Below are 8,809 nucleotides of genomic sequence, written 5' to 3'. Positions count from 1 at the left end.
GTATGAATATCTCTTAATATGATATATATACCTTAAATGTCTTTACAATGATAATCGTTACATATATGTCTCGTTTAAAAATCATTAAGTTAGTAGTCTTGTTTTTACATATGTAGTTCATTGTTAATATACTTAATGATATGTTTACTTATCATAGTATCATGTTAACTATATATATATCCATATATATGTCATCATATAGTTTTTACAAGTTTTAACGTTCGTGAATCACCGGTCAACTTGGGTGGTCAATTGTCTATATGAAACCTATTTCAATTAATCAAGTCTTAACAAGTTTGATTGCTTAACATGTTGGAAACATATAATCATGTAAATATCAATCTCAATTAATATATATAAACATGGAAAATTCGGGTCACTACAACCGTAAGCTACGCCGTGTTTTATTTAAAGCGTTAAATGCGGGGAACCCAAATGCAATTTTTCGCTACGGGTTAAGAACCTATTTTGACTCAACATATCCCAACATAGGATTTCGTGAATTAGAAAGAGCATCTAACATGCAACATAAAGAAGCATGTTATGCTTACGGGTTAGTGATGTTCGCTTCTCACCAAAGTGATAAAAAGAACATCGGATTACAACTATTAAATGAAACATTCCCACAAGTGACAGACTCAGTAGTTGGGGTAAGAAACAAGGTTTTTAGATTGCTACGAGGCTGTTGGGCATTACGAAACCCTCGTCCTTTTGACAACATTACAACATGCTGCCTAGCCAATGGTCATAACGGTTACTCTCCACAAGATTTAGGATGGGAAGTCGTTTTAGTAAAACCAGAATGCATGACCTATTTCTGGACTTATGAATTATGTGTCTTTTTGCCTTTGCTGAACAACTTGCGTATTAATTAGAATTACCTTTATAGCTGCCGTGTAGTAAGTTATTATGTGCTATATTTCATCCTATATGTATAATAGTGGTATTGTATGTTTGTAAAATATTGTATAAAAGTTTGAACACGAAATATTATTGTAATAAGCTTTTCATATAGAATCGTAGTAGTTGAATTGTATAATAGCTACTAAGTATGAACTTAACGGGTAGGTACTACCCGAATTAAAACTATAAAATGCTAATATGAAGAAAAAGCTTTTATAAATAAGTTCATATTATGCTACGAAATACTATTGACTACTCTTAAATTCTATATGATTAACTCAATTCTTTTGGGCTATTTTTGAAGGAAATGGCACCGGCGACTCGTCAGAATTTGAACATGAGCGAGGAAGACTTCCGTGTTTTCCTTGCAGCAAACATAGCCGCAGTACAGGATGTGATGCAAAATAACAATAACTCTAGATCTAGCAGTGGAACTAATTCCACAAGAAATCGTGTAGGATGCTCCTACAAAGAATTCACTGCCTGCAAACCTTTGGAATTTGATGGAACCGAAGGACCAATTGGATTGAAACGGTGGACCGAGAAGGTCGAATCGGTGTTTACCATATGTAAGTGTACTGAAGAGGACAAAGTTAAGTACGCTACGCATACCTTCATAGGTACTGCGTTAACGTGGTGGAACACCTATCTTGAACAGGTAGGACAAAATGCTGCTTACGCACTACCATGGTCGGCATTCAAGAAATTGATGAACGAGCAGTACCATCCTAGAAACGAAGTCAATAAGCTCAAGGTAGAACTTAGAGAGTTACGAACACAAGGATTCGACATTATCACATATGAACAACGATTCACAGAGTTGTGCCTATTGTATCCGGGAGCATTCGAAGATGAAGAAGAGAAGATCGACGCGTTTGTAAAAGGGTTACCAGTAAGGATTCAAGAAGATGTGAGTTCACACGAGCCCGCTTCCATACAGAAGGCAAGTCGAATGGCTCATAAACTCATAAATCAGATTGAGGGGAGAATTAAAGAACAGGCAGCCGAAGAAGCCAACACGAAACAACTCAAGAGGAAGTGGGAGGAAAACGGTGACAAGAGTCACCAGTACAACAACAATAACAATTACAACCACAACCGCAACAACAATCGCAACAATAACCGCAATCTTAACAATAACTACAACAAATGTCCCAACAACAACAACAACAACTACCACAACCATTTCAACAACAATAACAATCCCAAAAACAACCTCAATAACAACAAACAACAGAAACAACCATGCTTCAGGTGTGCAGAGTACCATCCGAATGTGTTTTGCACAACAGTTTGCACCAAGTGTAAGAGAAGTGGTCATGGCGCGGCAAAATGTGAGATTTACGGACCAAAGAACAACAAAAATAAAGAAACAAATAAGGTCGGAACAAATAATGCCGACGTAGTTTGTTAAAAATGTGGAAAACAGGGCCACATTATTAGAAATTGCCCAAACCAAGGGAATACTAATGGGCAAGGCCACGGAAGAGTTTTCAATATTAATGCGACAGAAGCGGAGGAAGACCCGGAGCTTGTTACGGGTACGTCTCTTATTGATAATACATCTGCTTATGTTTTATTTGATTCAGGTGCAGATAGAAGCTATATGAGTAGAGATTTTTGTGCTAAATTAAGTTGCCCATTGACGCCTTTGGATAGTAAATTTTTACTCGAATTAGCAAACGGTAAATTAATTTCAGCAGATAATATATGTCGGGATAGAGAAATTAAACTGGGGGATGAAACGTTTAAAATTGATTTAATACCAGTCGAGTTAGGGATTTTTGATGTAATAATTGGCATGGACTGGTTGAAAAAGGTGAGAGCAGAGGTCGTTTGTTACAAAAATGCGATTCGCATTATGCGTGAAAAGGGAAAACCTTTAATGGTGTACGGAGAAAAGAACAATACGAAATTAAATCTTATTAGTAGTTTGAAGGCGCAAAAAGTAATAAGAAAAGGTTTTTACGTCATTCTAGCACACATCAAGGAAGTTAAACCTGAAGAAAAGAACATCAGTGATGTTCCCATCGCAAAAGAATTTCTCGATGTATTTCCGAAAGAATTACCGGGATTACCCCCACATCGATCCGTTGAATTTCAAATAGATCTTGTACCAGGAGCTGCACCAATAGCTCTTGCTCCATACAGACTCGCACCCAGCGAAATGAAAGAATTACAAAGTCAGTTACAAGAACTTTTAGAGCGTGGTTTCATTCGACCAAGTACATCACCATGGGGAGCTCCTGTTTTATTTGTCAAGAAGAAGGATGGTACATTTAGGTTGTGTATCGACTACCGAGAGTTGAACAAACTTACCATCAAGAACCGTTACCCACTACCGAGAATCGACGACTTATTCGATCAACTACAAGGCTCGTCGATTTATTCGAAGATTGATTTACGTTCTGGATATCATCAAATGCGGGTGAAGGAGGATGATATTCCAAAGACTGCTTTTAGGACGCGTTACGGTCATTACGAGTTTATGGTTATGCCGTTTGGGTTGACTAACGCACCAGCTGTGTTCATGGACCTCATGAACCGAGTGTGTAGACCATACCTTGACAAGTTTGTCATTATTTTCATCGATGACATACTTATTTACTCAAAGAATGACCAAGAGCACGAAGAACATTTGAGAAAAGTGCTAGAGTTGTTAAGGAAAGAAAAACTGTACGCTAATGTTTTCAAAGTGTGCATTTTGGTTGGAAGAAGTTCAATTCCTCGGTCACATAGTGAACAAAGAAGGTATTCAGGTAGATCCAGGAAAGATTGAAACTGTTGAAAAGTGGGAAACCCCGAAAACTCCGAAGCGTATACGCCAATTTTTAGGACTGGCTGGTTACTACAGAAGGATCATCCAAGACTTTTCCAGAATAGCAAAACCCTTGACTGCATTAACGCATAAAGGGAAAAAAATTTGAATGAAAAGATGAACAAGAGAAAGCGTTTCAATTGTTACAGAAAAAGTTAACTACGACACCTATATTGTTATTATCTGAAGGGAATGATGATTTTGTGATATATTGTGACGCCTCAAAGCAAGGTCTCAGTTGTGTATTAATGCAACGAACGAAAGTAATTGCTTATGCGTCTAGATAATTGAAGATTCACGAGCAGAATTATACGACGCATGATTTGGAATTAGGCGCGGTTGTTTTTGTATTAAAGACTTGGATGCACTACTTATATGGGGTCAAAAGTATTATATATACCGACCACAAAAGTCTTCAACACATATTTAATCAGAAACAACTGAACATGAGGCAGCGCAGGTGGATTGAATTGTTGAATGATTACGACTTTGAGATTCGTTACCACCTGGGGAAGGCAAATGTGGTAGCCGATACCTTGAGCAGAAAGGACAGAGAACCCATTCGAGTAAAAGCTATGAATATAATGATTCACAATAACCTTACTACTCAAATAAAGGAGGCGCAACAAGGAGTTTTAAAATAAGGAAATTTAAAGGATGAAATACCCAAAGGATCGGAGAAGCATCTTAATATTCAGGAAGACGGAACCCGGTATAGGGCTGAAAGAATTTGGGTACCAAAATTTGGAGATATGAGAGAAATGGTACTTAGAGAAACTCATAAAACCAGATACTCAATACATCCTTGAACGGGAAAAATGTACAAGGATCTCAAGAAACATTTTTGGTGGCTGGGTATGAAAGCCGATGTTGCTAAATATGTAGGAGAATGTTTGACGTGTTCTAAGGTCAAAGCTGAGCATCAGAAATCATCAGGTCTACTTCAACAACCCGAAATCCCAGAATGGAAATGGGAAAACATTTCCATGGATTTCATCACTAAATTGCCAAGGACTGCAAGTGGTTTTGATACTATTTGGGTAATAGTTGATCGTCTCACCAAATCAGCACACTTCCTGCCAATAAGAGAAGATGACAAGATGGAGAAGTTAGCACGACTGTATTTGATGGAAGTCGTCTCCAGACATGGAATACCAATCTCTATTATCTCTGATAGGGATGACAGATTTATTTCAAGATTCTGGCAGACATTACAGCAAGCATTAGGAATTTTTCTAGACATGAGTACTGCCTATCATCCACAAACTGATGGGCAGAGCGAAAGGACGATACAAACGCTTGAAGACATGCTACGAGCATGTGTTATTGATTTCGGAAACAGTTGGGATCGACATCTACCGTTAGTAGAATTTTCCTACAACAACAACTACCATTCAAGCATTGAGATGGCACCGTTTGAAGCACTTTATGGTAGAAAGTGCAGGTCTCCAATTTGTTGGAGTGAAGTGGGGGATAGACAGATTTCGGGTCCGGAGATAATACGAGAAACTACCGAGAAGATCATCCAAATTCAACAACGGTTGAAAACCGCTCAAAGTCGACAAAAGAGCTACGCTGACATTAAAAGAAAAGATATAGAATTTGAAATTGGAGAGATGGTCATGCTTAAAGTTGCACCTTGAAAAGGCGTTGTTCGATTTGCACTACTACATTTCGGCACATTAAGACGTGTTAAAAATTCTTTTTAGAGGTGTTGAACAACGCGTCTACATGTGACAGCTTCAATTGATAGATGTCAATTAGAGCGGATCAAGGAACCGGTCTAAAAAACTCAATTAGACGTGTTCCTTTTTTTTTTTGTCAATTAGACGTGTTCCCGGAACACGTCTATTTAATTAAATTAACACGTCTAATTGATTAAAATAACACGTCTAAATGATTAAATTAGACGTCTTCCCGGTATTAATAGGTATCAATTAGACGTGTTCCCCATAAATGTTAACCCTGGTTAAATTCTCAAATATTTCAAATGATACCCACCAAAATCTCAAATATTTCAAATAATACTCGCCAAATACCAAAATGCACCATATAAAACAGATTAAATTTACTACAAAATCAAACTATATATAAATATCATATATATAAATATCTTTAAAGTATTTACAAAAGAAGTCATAAATGTAAATTACAATGGAGAAAACTATAAACTAAAAAAATACTTTGTAACTATAGCTGGTTCTTTGAGCACCCATCCGACATGTCATCCCTCTGCCATCCGTCATCCGTCCTCCTCCTGCCGCTTTCCTGCCGCTTTCCTGCCTCTGCCAACAACATTATGCAGAAGCAAATTTGACCCATATCATCACAAAAGTGACAATAATGACCCATAATTTCATCAACGTACCAAAATGGACCCAACTATCAACTACAGTAAAAAATTTGACCCATATCTATGTATATTATTGATCAAGAACTTGAATAAACTTACATATCCATGATAGTAATTCTCTCATTGGAATCATTCAAACAACGAACAACAAACAAATTGATCGATAATTTTCTGCAAAAAAAGGACCAAAAAAACCAAACAAGAAAATTCATTAGAATTTTAAACAATCCATTTTAAACAAGGTGTAAGACAAACGTAAAGTAAATATGTATTTTTTATAGATAAATAGATTTAACATTAAAGACATAATATCCATACGAATATGGAATTATAGAACCAACTAAGAACAAAACATACATCCTGGTTCCATTGTCAACAATTCTCTTTCCTTCGCTATCTCTTTTCTTCTTTATCTATAACATTTTAGTTATAACACCTGCTAGGCATTATTAGTGTGTTAATACGATCATGGAGTATGTATATCTATCTATCTTTAACATATATGTAGGTAAACTACACACCCAACTACTTCACTCAATTTCATCCATTTTTAACATATATGTAGTCAATCATTCAATAAACCAATGTTACATCTCATAGCACACAGCAATAACTCTAGCAAAAAGTTAAGGACACAATTTCTATGATTAGCAAATTGTAAGTCAATAAAATTCTTACAATTCATGCGATGAAGCAGCCTCATTTCCTCTATATTTTAGCATTCAATGAAAATGAAGGGTGAAAACTGAGAAAGAACTTCAATACAGAAAACACATAAAATTATAATACGCACCTTATGTACGTTAGTGATTTATGGATTGAGCAATGCCAAACCACCATTAGGTAGGTGTGGGTACCAGTCACGAACTTTGCAAAAGCTATTCAATTGCGTGTAGTCAAAATATTGTACAACCGCTAGAAACTTTATTTTATCAAATAAATATTCAATCGTAAAAATTTAAACCAACATACTATAACAAATTATTATATCATATATTTATGAACACTTAGCATGGTAATAGTCAAGTTATATATTGTAGTCAAACTAATGTACTTTCATCCATATTAAAGAACACTTGATTTATATTGTAGTACTACAGGTTTCGTAATCATACTAATCACACAATATAGTAGTAGAAAGGTATAAAGAGTGCCTCAGGTCAGTACTTGTATGGGCTGCTGCTGCAAAACCCTGGACTTGGTGTGAGTAGTTGTGCCTGAGTTCAAGATGTTTTGGAGGGCATGTCTAACAACAAATCTTGATCACAATATTCAGCTTTTATATCTCAATCAATCGAGCATCAATAACTAATTGAATTGAGAATCGGGGAATTATGATCAGCTGGTAAGGTAAACAGGTTCCTTGGATTGAATCTTGAGCAATCATTATCCTTATACAATAAGTTAAAAAACATATATTTCACATCTGATTTTATACACTTAAAACAATAGTTAAATTGATACTTTTGTACTTACCTTACCTATTTAAGAAGGTTGTCTCTCTGCTTTTGAGATACGAATATGGATCCTGTATAAAACATACATTGCAACCTTTACTTACATATAAATCATAGATGGTATAATAATGCTTGTTTACAAAGCATGTTCCTTTAATTAGAATGGTCAAATTCATACTTCAAAAAGATGTTAGCATTAACAACTTACACATCAATCATCCTAGCGGCATACATGTTGGTTAAGGGAACATGAAATTCGAACTCTTGACCATATGCCGTTATTTTACTCGAGTAACGGGTGGCTCCATCGGACACCTGAAACAATGAACCAGGAGCATAACAATAAAGGTTAATACAAGTTATACTTTGTCTCTAATCCATGTCTTCCACAAGAATTAAGACGACGTTTTTATGTCTTCTACTTAGAAAACCTCAAACATTGTCATCGACATTACATCGAACAGCTTGTGTGTGTCTAAATAAATTTAAGAACGACATTACATTGAACAGCTTGTGTGTGTCGAAAGAAATTTAAAAACTGCAATACATTAGTGAAACTACATATTGATTTTCCTCTTCCCAAATACAATCATGAGAAATACATAATACACAAAGCACACCAAATTACTAAATTACTGACTTATGATACTAAAGAGGTGAATATATGCTTTCTGTCATGAATTCAATTTAGGGTAAAAAGAAGAATTTCGATTGATTGTTTGAGTTTTTTAGATTAGATTTCCTATGTCTGAGTCGGTTTCTTGAGAAATAGTGAAAGACCGGATTTAGGATTTCACCAGAGATGCAAGTGCTAGGATTTTGAATATGTTAAATTCCCTCAAATTAATTAAAATTCAATCAACGGACTTTAACTGGTTGCAAAGTTTTAGGGTTTCAAGTGGATTAACAAACAGGTGGATAAAAGTGTTTGAAATACTATTGTAAATTTTGATGTTTTGCAAGGTAGAAGATGAATATCGACTGAATTACAGAAGATGGCTGAGTTTGTGGATTAGGGATATGATCGGTTATCAAAATAAGGGATTTTAATTGGGAGCGTGACAGAATGAAATTTTACAATCGTCTGGATTGAAAGCAGAGGTGAAGAGGAAGAGGCGTTTTTTTTTTTTTTTTTTTTTTTTTTTTTTTTTTTTTTTTGAGTTTGCTATTTTATTCATCAGTTAATCTCCCTATAATACAATTATTATTATTAAACATACTAATTAAACATACTATTTTGACGTGTCAACACGTCTAAATAATATGTTAATTAGAGGT

The 8,809-nt window shown here is 35.4% G+C and overlaps 1 long non-coding RNA gene across 4 annotated transcripts; it reads right to left on the bottom strand.

The window, feature by feature from the left end:
* Window positions 1–5,864: 5,864 nt before the first annotated feature.
* LOC139869087 (uncharacterized) lies at window positions 5,865–8,576 on the bottom strand. Of its 4 annotated transcripts, XR_011766013.1 has the most exons (6): window positions 8,329–8,576; window positions 7,740–7,846; window positions 7,556–7,602; window positions 6,432–7,465; window positions 6,174–6,245; window positions 5,865–5,995 (listed from the first exon to the last, which is right to left on the bottom strand). It is a non-coding gene; the product is annotated as an uncharacterized lncRNA (long non-coding RNA). The 4 variants fall into 4 exon arrangements; XR_011766011.1 differs by having other exon boundaries at window positions 7,551–7,602; window positions 7,740–8,576; XR_011766012.1 differs by having other exon boundaries at window positions 5,865–6,006; window positions 7,740–8,576.
* Window positions 8,577–8,809: the final 233 nt, after the last annotated feature.

This window comes from Rutidosis leptorrhynchoides, chromosome 1 (genome assembly GCF_046630445.1).
Source record: "Rutidosis leptorrhynchoides isolate AG116_Rl617_1_P2 chromosome 1, CSIRO_AGI_Rlap_v1, whole genome shotgun sequence".
In the NCBI taxonomy this organism is placed as follows: domain Eukaryota; kingdom Viridiplantae; phylum Streptophyta; class Magnoliopsida; order Asterales; family Asteraceae; genus Rutidosis; species Rutidosis leptorrhynchoides.
The sequence above is the reverse complement of the archived record's forward strand: the minus strand, read 5'-3'. Positions and strand labels throughout refer to the sequence as shown.